The sequence below is a fragment of the Aegilops tauschii genome, chromosome 7, assembly GCF_002575655.3.
Source record: "Aegilops tauschii subsp. strangulata cultivar AL8/78 chromosome 7, Aet v6.0, whole genome shotgun sequence".
Taxonomy (NCBI): Eukaryota; Viridiplantae; Streptophyta; class Magnoliopsida; order Poales; family Poaceae; genus Aegilops; species Aegilops tauschii.
In genome coordinates this window covers 537174958-537191896 of record NC_053041.3, presented here as the reverse complement: position 1 = coordinate 537191896, position 16939 = coordinate 537174958, and positions in this window count along the sequence as shown.

The window sequence follows — 16939 nt, the reverse complement described above, 5'->3', positions numbered from 1 at the left end:
TCAAGTCTGCCCTGTTATATCCAAGCCAATTACATATTTATGCCTTTTCTTGGGAGCAACATTAATTTTTTTTATTGTATTATGAGATTAGTAATTTGAGATTTTGCTTTAACTGTTGTAATTTAAAGGAGGTAGGACGGATGAAAGAAACTTGGACATTTAATTTTCTTTGATTTGAATTGAGCTCGCTCTTAACATAAAAAATATATAAGTTTTGTATATTCTTGTTGTTGTATACAATAATTTATTAGCATTACCAATAGTAATGGCACCATGCTATACCACATTGCCGCACGCTAGATCTAACAAGGTTGCCTTGGAGTTCGCCAAAAGGCAGCGGCCACCTCACCAACTTCATCCTACCCATATTTACCACCTCCCCCGCTTTCTAGATTCACCGTACTTTGGGATCCCCCCCTCCTGGCGCGGCTGCAGTTTGGGGGCTGGACTTACTACATGGGCCAAATGACAATGGACCAAGCCCAAACAACAGTGAAAAAACATTGAAATGAAATTTAATATTAAAAAAACATCGCCACAAAAATGATACCATTTTAAAAAGATTCTCAAAAAATTTTAAAAAACACCTTCTCAAAGTGAAACAAGTATGATTGATAAAAAAAAAGTTCGTATTTTTCGGATGAAATGAAAGTGCGGAGCTGAAATAGGTAACAAGAACATTGTTAGGATACGTCCAAATTTCATCGTACAAAAAGAAATACTTAGTGTAATCCTATTTATAATGTTTGCAAAAATTGGAATAAATAATGTTGCACAATGGGATGTTGAACATGTTATTATTTTGGAAGATATTTAAGTCAAACAAATGGTTTTTTAAATTATACGTATCTTTTAAACCGTAACTCCGATTTTAACATGTTATATATGAAATTTGATTAGAAAAATGTGTGAAATCTGAATATGATGTTAATTTTACCTGTTAAATATTTTTTAGATATTGTTTTGGAAGCAAACTCATAACTATAGCACACGATCCATTTTTCTTTCGTACAGGCGGCGATCTGGATTACAAATAAACACTCACTATAGTCATATAGGAAAAAAGAAAACATCGAGAGCTACACATGCATACCTCTGAATACATCGTAGGGGAAAACAACCGATTTCTCATCGCGAGTGTGAGAGAAAGCGAGAGAGAGAAAGAGGGAGACGGAGGAGAGAGGGAGAGAGAGACGTCTTCGGATTAACCACATTCAAACACGTTTTGGTTTATGTGAACACTAAGGCCATCGCCGGCGAGGGTGATAAGAAGGTTAAGCGGCAACACAAATATGATGCATCGCTAAAATAAAGGAGATTGACCTATTATGGTCTTGAGTGATGGTTGTTCAGTTAAGAGTGTGTGTTGTGTTTTTTCTCCCGTTGCAACGCACGGGCTCTTTTGCTAGTGTTTTAAATTCAAACTGAAAGCGTAAATTCACGGGAAGAGGCGTATTGTGACGGTAAACCCGACAAAGTCAATCCGTGCTTTATTATATAATAATAAATAAATAAATATATATATATATATATATATATATATATATATATATATATATATATATATATATATATATATATATATATAGTAGCACATATGCCCGTGCATTGCACCGGGAGAGAAAAAATGTGTGTACTTAAATTAAATGTAATGGGAAGCAGAATGGAGCTAGCAGCAACTGAGTCTGAATTAAAAAGCCTTCCTCTTTGCCGCTATACAAAAAGCCTTTAGGATTCATGACGCGCCAGTCCAAAGGCTTCCAAGGCTTCCTGCTGCTGGGCGCGCGAAGGAACTTACAATTCTCCTCTCTGGAAGCCATACGTAGCTTCAAGTAGTTGAAGGTATGTGGATGGAGAGGAAGATGAGTATATGCTGAATGTTAGTGCAATCATAATTCAGATATTATTACCAGCAGAATGGTAAATTTGCTATGTTAAAATTAGTCAAAAAATGGTTTAATGGTAGCCTGTTCTATCACAAATCATGATATTGCTAAAAATGTGTGTAAGCAAAAAAGAAAAAGAAACATGAACCGCCATATTCAAATTCTATCAAACCAAGACACTGTTATTCATAAATATCTAGTGTAGATGACAAGGCAATTCAAAAGGGATGGAGAATTAAATTGGAAATTAACTTGACCCAATCTGCACGAATAGAATAGTAGTGAGGAGAACCAGTTAATTAGAAGTGATGGAGCGTAGCAGTAGCAGATAACCATTAATGTGTTGGAACATTCATTCACATAGTAATAATCAGTCAAATTCATTCACAGAAGCGGAGCGGCTGCTCCGCGAGCGCCAGGCGGAGGTCGGGCAAGGCTGCCGCGGTCCCGCGTCCTTCTACCGCTAGAAGGACGACGATGACGGCACGGACAAGGATGGCGATGCGGCCGGCCAGGGTGGCCACGCATGCGTGGTCGTCGTCTGCTGTAAATTAGCATCCTAGAACTTTTTAAAAAGTTTTTAGAAATATCGTCCATCTTAATTAAAATATGTTAGAGGAATATCGAGCAGATCATTGATGCTCTGAGCATGTAAATGAGAGGAATTTGTGAGCCTATCATTCATGTTGTAAATAGATTATATCACCAGTGAATTTGTGAGCATGACATTCGAAGCTATTGACGAGGAAGGCCGCAAGAGAGAGCCAGAATATTTGCACGTGCGCACAAGATCAAAGAGCAGATTTTCTTTTTTGAGAAACATATCAAAGAGCAGATATCACGCCGTTTCTGTGTCCTCAATCCCTTTGTGGGCCGACTGTTGCGCTGTGTTCGCTCAGTTCCACGGGCCACCGTCGGATGCGTATGGGACGGTAGCAAATGATCTACGTCCCTCTGCAGTACTTTGTTTCTACGTCAGACGATCTGGTTCCGACATTGGAGGTCCTGGCTAGCGAGGCTAGCGTGCGACATATCAAATTTTATTAGTAATCATATCAATTATACGGGCGTGGTTAATTCACGCGAATTCAGGTGGGTGAGATTACTTAGTGTGGGCCCCATGATTGAATTAGGGAGGGGGTGATTAGTTAGTGTGGGCCCGCCCTTGAATTCACCTCGGAGAGAAATTAATTAGGATGAGGAGAGATTTACGTGGCTTCGTCCCCAAATGCGTTGCGGAGCGTAGCAATGCTCATAGGCAAGGAAGTCTTTTTCCAATTGTACTTTAAGAAGCATGCTATAGATACAATGCTTTTGATAAAGGCCCACTAATAAGCAAATCTTAAAGGCATTATTTGTAAGTTGTCATAAAAAAAATCTCGCTAAAAGAGTTCTGTCAGCGATTTTTGTACGACAATTCTGACTCTAAAGGACCCCCTAATTTTCAAATCTTAAAGGCATTATTTGTAAATTGAAGCAATTTTAAAATCTCACCAAAAGGTCTGTTAGGCCATGTCTAGAGCTATTTGAGTTAATTGCATGCCATGTCTGGGTAATTGCTTTGTGTCATATCATACACCTTTCTTTCTTTCTTGTCAAACTCTCCTTCCTTCCTTATTTATGTATACTGATCATGCCCTCGTATATAATTCCTTTGCAACATATTATTATCTCCCTTCTTTTTTCAAGGAACTCTCCTTCCTTATTTATGCCCACGTAATACCTCTCTGCAAGAGAGTGCTTCTCTCCTTCTTTTTTTAGGAGCTCACCTTCCTTATGGTCATTATCCTCTCCTTCATTTTTCTTTTTGTGAAACTCTCTTTCCATATTTTATTCCCGCTAATGACGCCACTCTTTTTCCTTATTTATGCCCGCTGGTCATGCCACACATCTTTGTCAGCCATCTTTGTTACCATTAATTGTCCAGGCTGCTTATTGATTTTGAATAGGAAACATATATAAATCGGTAGAACGGATTGCAAAGGAGCGAGGTGGTACTAATTTATAAAGAAACAAACCTTTTGTTTGCATCATGATGCCTTAGTTCTGTTGGTTGCAGTTGCAGCCTTGGGCCTTGACGTGCAACTTTGGGAGTTCGACCCACATGGAGACGCTTATTTCTGCCTAATCTCGGTTACACGTCATATTTTTTGACTGGGCCGATTTCGGGCCAAAGCCCAGTAAGGCGATTTAGCCCAGCCTGTATGAAAAGTTGTATCGAGGATGAAGCCTACGAGCAGCGTGACGGGCGAAATTGACGTAACAAACAAGGACAGCCACAAAATTTAGTACCACCTTGAATATGTTTTACATTCAAACTGAAAGCGTAAAATCACGGGAAGAAAGCGTATTGTGACGGTGAACCCGACAAAGTCAATCCGTGCTTTATTATTAGGGAAAGATTATTATTATTATATATATATATATATATTATTATTATTATCATCATTATATATTATTATTATTATATTATTATTATTATTATTATTATAATATTATTACTAGCAAAAATGCCCGTGCGTTGCAACGGAAGAAAAAAATATGCCTCAATCTTAAAAGATGGTTCAAGTCCCCACACAGATACACGCCCACCATTTGAACACAGCGGAGAGGCACTAATAGCATAGACTGTGAATATGAAATATTAATAAAGCTTAATTTCCCTGTTCAAGTTTAATAGTGCCAAAAAAGTTACAAAGGCATGCATTGTTTTGTACATGGATTGATAGCTACAGAGTATCTACTGCTAGTGTAGATTTTCTAGCTTGAATTGTACCCTTCCTGCATAGAATAAGAGATTTTTAATATGCCAAATCTCATTTCATGATATTAATTTTAAAACATTATCCTACTGTAACAATTTTAAATTAAATTGATGAAATCTAACAGGCTAATATTTCTTTTAGGTGAGATCATATATTCATTTTTTTCTTAGGAATATTCAAAATCTCATTGTTAGTTTATTTAATTTTCTAAAATGAAGTTTTATTTTTTATATGATCTTCCTTGGTCATTGTACCTGAAATATGACTATGTTTGTAGGAAAAATAAAACAAAAACTTAAATGTGTAGTTAATTTTATTTTATTTAGAAATATGAGCATACATGTTTTGATTGTTTGCACCTGGTTATATTTTTTGGAAAGATGTTTTGATTGTTTGCACATAATATTATTATTTGGTAACAAAAAAAGCCTCAAATGTGTAGTTAATTTTGTCATCCGCATGAGGCATTTTTTTGAGCGTTTGTGAGTTTTATACAGTTTTTGTGTGTGTGTTTGCCTCGGCTTCCATCGCCATCAGCATATGTCCATGTCCCTGCGCACACTCGTAGTAGTTGGCAATTGCTGACGCAAATGATGGTATGTGTGCATGGCGTGGTAGTCATTTTTTGATTGATCATGGGGTATTCTTATTCCTATCCTCTTGAAGCCAATGTTCATTTTTTGATAAATGTAAATCCAACTCCTATTTCTAACCCATTTGAGTTAAATTCTAATGAGTTTGAATTTAAATTCTTCCATCACGAACAAACCTTATGTACCTGGATTAAGCACATTTAAATTAATCCAAGGGAATTTTCGTCGCTTCAAAACTGTTTTCAAACTCCGTGTCTGTATTTCCAAATGGAAAAGATAAGTAAAAGTTAGCACAGAGAACACCCAACTGAGGCCCACTTGCCTAGCCTGCCTAGTAAAAAAAGCCCATCTTCTTTTTCCCCTTAACCCTAGCGATCTCATCATATGCCCGATCCCAAATCCCTTCTGCGCCGCCACCCACATGCCCGATCCCAAATCCCTCTCTCTCTCTCCTCGAGATATCCTCGCCCCCTGCTCCCCGCGCCTCCCAGCAAAGCAAGGTTTAGCCAGCCGGCGAGATCCTCCTCCTCCAGGCCTCCCCTTCCTTTTCTTCTCTCCCCTGAGCGAGCCCCGCCATGGCAAGGAGCTCGGCACGCCCCGTGTGTCTGCCTGGGCGCGAGCACCAGCAGCTCATCCAGCTCGTTAACGGCCCCGAGCAGCAGCATCACGTCCAGCTTCGTTACCGGCCCATGCAACCATGGCCACCTGATGATCTACGCCGCGCCCTTCCGTCTCCGGGCGGGCGTCGTGGCGCGCTGCCGCGGCCATGTCCAGCCTCGGACTCCACTTGATCTCTCAAATCTGTCCTCTCAGACGCGTTTCAGTGGACGTGTTGTGCCTCCGCGACGGCGGCCGCCGCCTCTCGTCGTCTCCCTTTCTTCGATCTTGGGTTTCTGTCTAAAGAATTCTTTCTTTGACCCCCTCGGCCGCTTGTTGTCTTTGACCCGCAAAGATATTTGAACTGGTTAGATTGTATCGAAGAAAACGATGTGGGATTATCTATTCAATTGTTTTTACCAGATGTTTGGGATGGATGAGGCCCACGCTGGCTGACGATTGACGTACGAAAAAGTAGGACGAAATTACGGACAAATCACATGAATAATAGTACCACCTCAGATAGAAAATAATATAGGTGGAAACAAACAGAAAGCGTATTATATATATATATATATATATAGGGATACACTAGCACATATGCCCGTGCGTTGCCATGGGGAAGCAAATCCTCGCATGCTTCAAGCGACCCACCCGTCTTACACCATGGTCATATTGTCCACCTATTCACGACAAACCTCATAAAATTCAACCCGATGATGTATCACATCCGTCGCACGCTGCTGTCGCAGGCCCCTCTAGTCACAATAAAAAAAATTCCCGCACTCTCCTTCAAAAAACAGAATGCATGTAAACTGATAAATATCTACCTAATAAAATGTTGCAATCACACTAGTAGAAAAAGAATCAAATGTGAGACACATTAGTGCCGGTTTGCATTTGAGCCGGCACTAATGTGTCCATTAGTGCCGGTTCAAACGGCTAGGAGGGAGGAGATCTTTAGTACCGGTTCGGGGCGAACCTTTAGTACCGGTTCATGCCACGAACCGGTACTAAAGAGAATGGGGCCCGGCCGACACCTTTAGTACCGGTTCGTGGCACCAACCGGTAGTAAAGAGGTTGTGGCAGGCTGTTTTTAGTCCCACCTCGCTCCCCTAGCAAGATTTTTATCACCTTAAATATGTTAATTCTCAAACTATCACAAGCACTTGGTCTTCATTGAACTCTATGCGTAGAATTTGTGGTCGCAATATGAGTCTTCACCGGTTTCTAAACCGTTGAGGACTCATATTGACAATTTAGATTGTACACAAAAAGATCATTGATAATCAATGTATTTTTTTTATGATAATCAATGTTTTTTAAACTTATTTGAACTCCAACCTATTTTTGCGTTCAGTATGCATCATTTAAAGCGACATCATGAATTTCCAACACGTTCTGACATCATTTGCTGTTTTTCAGTCATTTACCAATTTGTTTATAGAGCTAAATGACGGTGAAATTGAAAATCGCTACAAAATGAACTCTGAAAATGTTGAACTTGGCATGGTATCATCATTTTACCCGCATAGCATGTGCAAAAGAGTAGAGAGGGTCACGGCGAAAACTGGACGCACCTCGTGTACAAACTGGACAATCTCTTTCGGAGTATCAGGGTTTCGGACGAGAACTCATGTGTTACACGGGCACTTCATTTTTTAAACTTATTTGAACTCCAGTCTATTTTTGCGTTCAGCATGCATCATTCAAAGCGACGTCATCAATTTCCAACACGTTCTGACATCATTTGTTATTTTTCATCCATTTACCGATTTGTTTAGAGGGCTAAATGACTGTGAAATTAAAAATCACTACAAAATGAACTCTGAAAATGATGGAACTTGGCATGGTATCATCATTTCACCCACATAGCATGTGCAAGAGAGTAGAGAGGGTCACGGCGAAAACTAGACGCACATCGTGTACAAACTGGACAATCTCTTTCGGAGTATCAGGGTTTCGGACGAGAACTCATGTGTTACACGGGCACTTCATTTTTTAAACTTATTTGAACTCCAGACTTTTTTTACGTTCAGTATGCAGCATTCAAAGCGACGTCATCAATTTCCAACACGTTCTGACATCATTTGCTGTTTTGCATCCATTTACCGATTTGTTTAGAGGGCTAAATGACCGTGAAATTGAAAATCACTACAAAATGAACTCTGAAAATGTTGGAACTTGGCATGGTATCATCATTTCACCCACATAGTATGTGCAAGAGAGTAGAGAGGGTAACGGCAAAAACTGGACGCACCTCGTGTACAAACTGGACAATCTCTTTCGGAGTATCAGGGTTTCGGACGAGAACTCATGTGTTACACGGGCACTTCATTTTTTAAACTTATTTAAACTCCAGACTTTTTTTGCATTCAGTATGCAGCATTCAAAACGACGTCATCAATTTCCAACACGTTCTGACATCATTTGCTGTTTTTCATCCATTTACCGATTTATTTAGAGGGCTAAATGACCGTGAAATTGAAAATCACTACAAAATGAACTCTGAAAATGTTGGAACTTGGCATGGTATCATCATTTCACCCACATAGCATGTGTAAGAGAGTAGAGAGGGTCACGGCAAAAACTGGACGCACCTCGTGTACAAACTGGACAATCTCTTTTGGAGTATCGGGATTTCGGACGAGAACTCATGTGTTACACGGGCACTTCATTTTTTAAACTTATTTGAACTCCAGACTTTTTTTGCGTTCAGTATGCAGCATTCAAAGCGCCGTCATCAATTTCCAACACGTTCTGACATCATTTGCTGTTTTTCATCCATTTACCGATTTGTTTAGAGGGCTAAATGACCGTGAAATTGAAAATCACTACAAAATGAACTCTGAAAATGTTGGAACTTGGCATGGTATCATCATTTCACCCACATAGCATGTGCAAGAGAGTAGAGAGGGTCATGGCAAAAACTGGACACACCTCGTGTACAAACTGGACAATCTCTTTCGGAGTATCAGGGTTTCGGACGAGAACTCATGTGTTACACGGGCACTTCATTTTTTTAAACTTATTTGAACTCCAGACTTTTTTTGCGTTCAGTATGCATCATTCAAAGCGACGTCATCAATTTCCAACACGTTCTGACATCATTTGCTGTTTTTCATCCATTTACCGATTTGTTTAGAGGGCTAAATGACCGTGAAATTGAAAATCACTACAAAATGAACTCTGAAAATTGAAAACTACTCGCACTAATAGAAAGTTTGTAATTTTTTGTACCTAAAGCAAAAATATTCACAAAGAAACTAAATACAGCAAAAAAACTACTTAGGAATAAATAGAAGAAAATAAATAAAACAGAAAAGGAAAAAACTATATAAAAATTACTCAAAAATAAATAGAAGAAAATAAATAAATCAGAAAAGAAGAAAACTATATAAAAAATTACTCAAAAATAAATAGAAGAAAATAAATAATGCAGAAAAAGAAAAAAAACTATATAAAAAATTGTTGGGGCGCTGCCCAGTGGGCCTGCCAGACCTCGGGTGTGTAAATTCAGGCCCAGAAGGGCTAGCAAGCTCACAGGGTAGCGCGCCATAGTTATGTTGGAGATCGTTCCAGAAATTAAAAATTTTCTACGCATCACCAAGAACAATCTATGGAGTCTTCTAGCAACGAGAGGGAAAAGAGTGCATCTACATACCCTTGTAGATCGCGAGCGGAAGCGTTCAAGTGAACGGGGTTGATGGAGTCGTACTCGTCGTGATCCAAATCACCGATGACCGAGCACCGAACGGGCGGCACCTCCGCGTTCAACACACGTACGGTTGGGGAAGACGTCTCCTCCTTCTTGATCCAGCAAGGGGGAGGGAGAGGTTGATGGAGATCCAGCAGCACGACGGCGTGGTGGTGGAAGCAACGGGGATCTTGGCAGGGCTTCGCCAAGCTCAGCGAGAGGGAGAGGTGTCACGGGAGGGAGAGGGAGGCGCCAGGGGCTTGGGGTCGGCTGCCCTCCCTCCCCCCTCTTTATATAGGGCCCCTGGGGGGGGGCGCCGGCCCTAGGTGATCCAATCTCCAAGGGGGGCGGCGGCCAAGGGGGTGGCTTGCCCTCCAAGCCAAGTGGGGCGCCCCCCACCCCTAGGGTTTCCAACCCTAGTGAAAGGATCGATATAGTTGACTAGAGGGGGGTGAATAGGCAACTAACAATTTTTAGCTTTTCTTTACCAAATTAAACTTTGCATCAAAATAGGTTGTCTAGATATGCAACTAAGTGAACAACCTATATGATGCAATGACAACAAGTACGCAAGCAAGTAAGAGATATAACACGAGTAAACTTGCGAAAGTAAAGGAACGAGATAACCAAGAGTGGAGCCGGTGAAGACGAGGATGTGTTACCGAAGTTCCTTCCTTTTGAAGGGAAGTACGTCTCCGTTGGAGCGGTGTGGAGGCACAATGCTCCCCAAAAAGCCACTAGGGCCACCGTATTCTCCTCACGCCCTCACACAATGCGAGATGCCGTGATTCCACTATTGGTGCCCTTGAAGGCGGCGACCGGACCTTTACAAACAAGGTTGGGGCAATCTCCACAACTTAATTGGAGGCTCCCAACGACACCACAAAGCTTCACCACAATGGACTATGGCTCCGCGGTGACCTCAACCGTCTAGGGTGCTCAAACACCCAAGAGTAACAAGATCCGCTAGGGATAAGTGGGGGGAATCAAATTTCTCTTGGTGGAAGTGTAGATCGTGGCCTTCTCAACCAATCCCGAGCAAATCAACAAGTTTGATTGGTTAGGGAGAGAGATCGGGCGAAAATGGAGCTTGGAGCAACAATGGAGCTTTTGGGGGAAGAGGTAAGTCAACTTTGGGGAAGAATACCCCCTTATATAGTGGGGGGAACAAACCAACCGTTACCCCCACTTCTGCCCCGCAGAGAGCGGTACTACCGCTGTGCCAGCGGTACTACCGCTTGCCACTATAAGCGGTACTACCGCTCCTCCTTGCGGTACTGCTGCTTGGCCCACAACAGTACTACCGCGGTGGGAGGGCGGTACTACCGCATACGAGTGGTACTACGGCCCTCCACAGCCGCGGCCAGTACCGTAAAACCCGACACGAAAAAAGAGCCCTCGAATCGAGGCAGTACTAGCACGAGACCACCGCGGTACTACGGCTGGGGGCTACTAGCGGTACTACTGCTCTGGAGCAGTACTACCGCTCCCAGAGCGGTACTACCGCTTGTGGCACCCAAGCGGTACTACCGCTCCGTCCCGCGGTACTACCGCTGGGACCAGAGTGAGCACACAGTTGGGGGCTACCAGCGGTACTACTGCTCTGGGCGGTACTACCGCTCCAGAGCGGTACTACCGCTTGTAACACCCAAGCGGTACTACCGCTCCGGCCCGCGGTACTACCGCTGGGACCAGAGAGAGCACACTGAGAAGAGAAACGAGCCCATCATCGAAACGGAAAGGCTCGGAGGGAGGGGCAAAGGAAGTGTACGTGATGATTCCGCCCTAGCCTTTCCAAAACGGACCCCCTCTTGATAGTACGGTGATCCCTATGAAACTAGTCCACCAAACTAATCCGAAAGGACTACACCATCTTCGCTTCAAGCTCCGAGGGGAGGGAATCGTCTCGTGCCAAAAGGATGAATCTCTGAAAAACACTCAATGCACACGATTAGTCCGCAAAAGCATTGTCATCAATCACCAAAACATCTTAGGGATAAATATGCCCTTACAATCTCCCCCTTTTTGGTGGATTGATGACAATACGGGATTTGCACAACTGGGAAAAGACAAAGGACATAAGCAAACCCCAAATCTCTAAAATATAGACGGGCTCCCCCTAGATGTGTGCCATAAAGATAAGTGCTTTGGACTGCACGACACACATACTAGGATCAACACTCACCCTGTATTTTAGAGACCAACAACCTAAGCGAGATACAAGATAGCAGGATATATAACATAATGAAGCATGTAACTCATGAGATATCAAATGACTAGAGACAAAGATAAAGATATGATAAGGATAGGGTAGCATATGTCTCACACCATATGACTTGAACTAAGGTCTCACTGAACACAAAACCAAACCAAGCAAAGCACAAGGTCGCACACAACGAAAGCACAAAGGCAAAGACACACTCGCAACACAACGACGCAAATCCCTAAACTCTCTCCCCCTTTGGCATCGAGACACCAAAAGGGGCAAAGAGCTAACCTACGGCTCCAGGTGAGAGCATGCTGAGGACCTCGAACATCAGGACTCTGCGTGATCATCTGCACTGCCGTCCTCGCCCGGAAACTGCTCGGCATCTGAATCGGTCCACGGACAGTGCTGCTGGATCCACTCCTCCTCCTCAGTAATCTGACCCTCAGAGCCGCTGGTGACGGTCGCACCCATCTGACGCATAAGCTCCTTGTGACATCCCCTTGCCTTCTTCTCAGCCACATGAGTCATGTACTGACCGTGAGACTCCATGTAGAACAGCTTCTTCATCTTGTGTTTGAGCTTCTTTGCCCAAGAGGGCTCTGCCGCAGAAGGCTCTGTCCCAGAAGGCACATAATCCTCATCATCATCACCGGCATCAGCCTCGTCCTCGGTCTCCATGGCAGCAGCAGAAGATGGAACTCCAGATCTACCCCAATTATCCTTCTTCCTCAGATGCTTGATCTCATGAGAGACCAACTCTCCAGTTTCCAGCTGCTCCTCAGGATAGGTATGTCTCCAGGCCCTCTCAATAAGCAACATAATGAACGGACCGTAAATTGGGCACTTGCGCTCAGAAACAGCCGCCAGAAGTTCAGACCACATGACATGAGAGATGTCCAGGGACTCGCCAGTGTTTGCTTCCTTCTCACGCTGGCAGAAGAGAAGCATGTCCACAAGATAAGAGTGTACCATGTCCAGATTCCCAATACGAGGGAAGAGAGTCTCGCGAAAGATATGGTGAAGGATGTCCAGATAGGCAGACAACTCATAGGTTTCCTTCCTGGTCTCAGGGTGGACCTTCCGAGTACAGTAGGGCCAGAGGGCTTGCTTGTGAGTGGAGGTAACATTTTGGTGAGGACGAAAACCGACTGGAGTCTCGAGCCCTTGATCTTCCACCTCAAGCAGCCCCATGAAGGCCTGCCACTTGACAACTAGCACCTTCCCATTAGTCATCCAAGTCAGAGTCCTGTCTGCATCAGTTCCTAGGTGAACAGTGGCAAAGAACTGTGCCAGCAAATCTGCATCAAAGTCCTTGTTGAACTGCATGATCCTGAGAATGTTGAACTGAGAGCACATCTGAAGGGCATCACCAAAGTACTCAGGGTCCTTCTCCATAGCATCCGTGTTGATGGAATGAACATTGACAAAGAGGTTCTTCTTAGCCTTGATCACATCAAAGTATGTGGCATACTGAAACCGGTTCCAGAACGGGCGATTGACAAGGTTGGGTTCTTGGTCTTCCTCATATGGGTTGCGCCGACGCCTGTCCCAGAATTCCTTGCTAGACATCTCAGTCACCTTCTTGCCACTTGGCTTCGGTCGGCTGGCAATCTTCTTCTTGCGAGGAGGATTAGCACTTGAGGAAGCACCCCCTGCCGGCGGTGGAGCACTGGAAGAACCACCTGCAGTCTCAGATGAGCGGTACCGCTTTGACGTTGAACGCCCGGGGTTGACACGGCGGACTTGCTGCTCAGGATGTTCATCACCTGGAACCAAACACACGGACACAAGAAACAACCAGAAGGAACGATCAAAACCAAATAAACACAACACAAATGGATCAACATGTGGTAGGAAACGATGGAACTGGGCATCCGGCGGTAGTACCGTGCCTGTACTGCGGCAGTACCGCACAAGCGATAGTACCGTGCCCTCCCAGCGGTAGTACCGCTCCGGCGGTAGTACCGCACAATATGGGCGGTAGTACCGCCCGAGACGGGGCACGGAGGATCCCTACTGCCGTGGTCAGATCCGGCACTACCGGGGATGCCAAATTCAAAAATAAACCTACCAAACATCAATCCAAAGAGTCTAGTTGCCTTCTCCAACCTACTCAAGCCTAGATTTGGCCAAAAATCTAGAGATGCAACTACTACTGCCCCTAAAACGCGAGATCTGAAAACTAGACAAGAAGAGAAAAGGAACGGGGGCAATACCGGCATCCATGGCAAGAGGACGAGGTGGGGATCGACTCCACCGAAGGGAATGGAGAGGGACGGTCCGGAGACGGAGGGCCGCCGGAGCCCTCCCGCGGCGAGATGGCGCTGGAGAGAGAGGAAGAGGAACCAGGGGACAAAGCAAATGGGTATGGGGTGGAGGAAACCACCCCTGCCCACGACTTAACCCCTGGCCCCGCCCCTCAGCGGTAGTACCGTGGTGATGGGCGGTAGTACCGCTTAGCCACATAAGCGGTAGTACCGCTCCAGCGGTAGTACCGCGCCTTCACAACGGTAGTACCGCCCAGCGCAACTCAAACCAGACTCAACACCTATGGTGCAAAACGAAAGACGGGAAACAATGGCAAGAAGACCAACACGAGCACTAGCAAGAGAACAAGAATCACACGCCTCTATACGAGAGGGCGGTGGCCGAGGCCACCTATGTTTGAGTCACTTGGTATGGCACCGCGAAGAATTATCCTTGGGCCCATGACCAAAGCTCGTCTTTGAAGCACAAGTACCATCAAAAATGGCTAATGTGAAAGAGTGAGATCAGTTTATGCATTATGGGGGGAGGGAGAGTTCATTGAGAGAACAACACTCCCCCTACATCCATGCCTACACCTAGACAAGAATGCACAATGAATGTGAGGGGTGTGCAAAGGTTCAAACCACATTGCTCGAATCAATGATATTTAGCTCATGCCTTAACTCGTGAAATCTTGCCTCATCCAATGGCTTCGTGAAAATATCTGCAAGGTTATCATGAGTGTTGACATAGTTGAGCTCGATCTCCCCTCGAGTAATATGATCCCAGATGAAGTGATAGCGAATCTCAATATGCTTTGTCTTGAAGTGTTGCACCGGGTTGAGAGAAATCTTGATAGCACTTTCATTGTCACACCAAAGAGGCACTTTGTCACAAATGACACCGTAATCCTTTAAAGTTTTCCTCATCCATAAGAGTTGTGCACAACAACTTCCGGCCGCCACATACTCCGCTTCGGTGGACGAGAGAGACACACAACTTTGCTTTTTAGAAGACCAACTTACCAAAGAGCAACCAAGAAATTGGCACCCTCCGGAAGTGGACTTCCTATCCACTTTGTCTCCCGCCCAATCGGAGTCCGAATAACCTACAAGCTTGAAGTTTGGTCCTCTTGGGTACCATAGGCCAAAGTTTGGGGTATGAGCCAAATATCGAAAGATTCGCTTGACCGCCACAAAGTGGCTTTCCTTAGGTGCGGCTTGAAACCGTGCACATATTCCCACACTCAACATGATATCCGGTCTAGATGCACAAAGGTAAAGCAAGGATCCAATCATGGATCGATATACCTTTTGATCCACCGCTTTACCATTGGGATCAATGTCAAGTTGGCACTTGGTGGGCATTGGAGTGGAAGCCGGCTTGACATCACTTAGCTTGAATCTCTTTAGCATGTCTTGAGTGTATTTGGCTTGGTTGATGAAGGTTCCTTCTCTTCTTTGTTTGATTTCGAATCCGAGAAAGAACTTCAACTCTCCCATCATAGACATCTTGAACTTTGAGGTCATGAGAGCGGCAAATTCTTCATTGAAGGCTTTGTTAGGGGAACCAAAAATAATATCATCAACATATAGTTAACACACAAACAACTCCCCTTTGACCTTCTTAGTAAAAAGAGTGGGGTCGATTTTCCCGATTTCGAATCCACGATCTTGTAACAACTCCGTAAGATGCTCATACCACGCACATGGGGCTTGTTTAAGGCCATAGAGCGCCTTGTGGAGTTGATACACATGATCGGGGAAATAGGGATCTTCGAACCCGGGGGGTTGTTTGACATATACCAACTCATTTATGGGACCATTAAGAAAAGCACTCTTCACATCCATTTGTTGCAATGTGAAATTATGATGAGAAGCATAAGCAATCAACAAACGAATAGATTCAAGGCGAGCGACGGGGGCAAAGGTTTCACCGTAGTCGATACCCTCGACTTGGGAGTAGCCTTGTGCCACCAAACGAGCCTTGTTGCGAACAATGATTCCATGAGCGTCTTGCTTGTTCTTGAATATCCACTTGGTTCCAATGACATTATGATTTCCGGTTGGCCTTGGCACTAACTTCCACACTTGGTTATGTTCGAAGTTGTTGAGTTCTTCATGCATGGCGTTGAGCCAATCCGGGTCCTCGAGCGCTTCATAAACCTTTTGGGGTTCAACACAAGAAACAAACGCATGATGTTCACAATAGTTTGCTAATTGTCTACGAGTGCTTACCCCCTTTCTTAGGCTTCCAACCACATTCTCCATGAGATGACCTTTGGTGGTGAGCTTGGAAGCGATCTTAGCGGCACGACGCTCCAATTCCTCCTCAGAAGTGAAGTGAGGAGGGGTTACTTGATCATCTTGAGTGTCGTCTTGAGCTTGTTCTTGATCTTGAACTTGCTCGAGGGGAGGAACTTGACCTTGGGCATCATTTGGTGGATCACCACCATATTGAGGTTGATCTTGCCCTTGATCTTGTTCATGAGGTTGAGGGCCTTCACTTTGTTCTTCGGAAGCGTGTGGGTCTTGGGTAAGTGGAGCATTGTCCTTCTCCTTCGGCCACAAGGGGTTCCTCAATGGGTAGGATATATCCAACACCCATTCTTCTTATGGCTTGGGGAGGAATTTCATCACCTACATCACAAGTACCACTTTGCTCCACTTGGGAGCCGTTATTCTCATCAAACTCCACGTTACACGTCTCCTCAATAAGTCCCGTGGACTTATTGAGAACACGGTAAGCATGGGAGTTTGTAGCATAACCAACAAATATGCCCTCATGAGCTCTAGTCTCAAATTTAGACAAACGAACACCTTTCTTGAGAATGAAACACTTACACCCGAACACCCGAAAGTACTTGAGGTTGGGCTTGTTACCGGTGAGTATCTCATATGGAGTCTTGTTCAAGCCTTTGCGGAGATAGAGCCGATTTGAAGCAT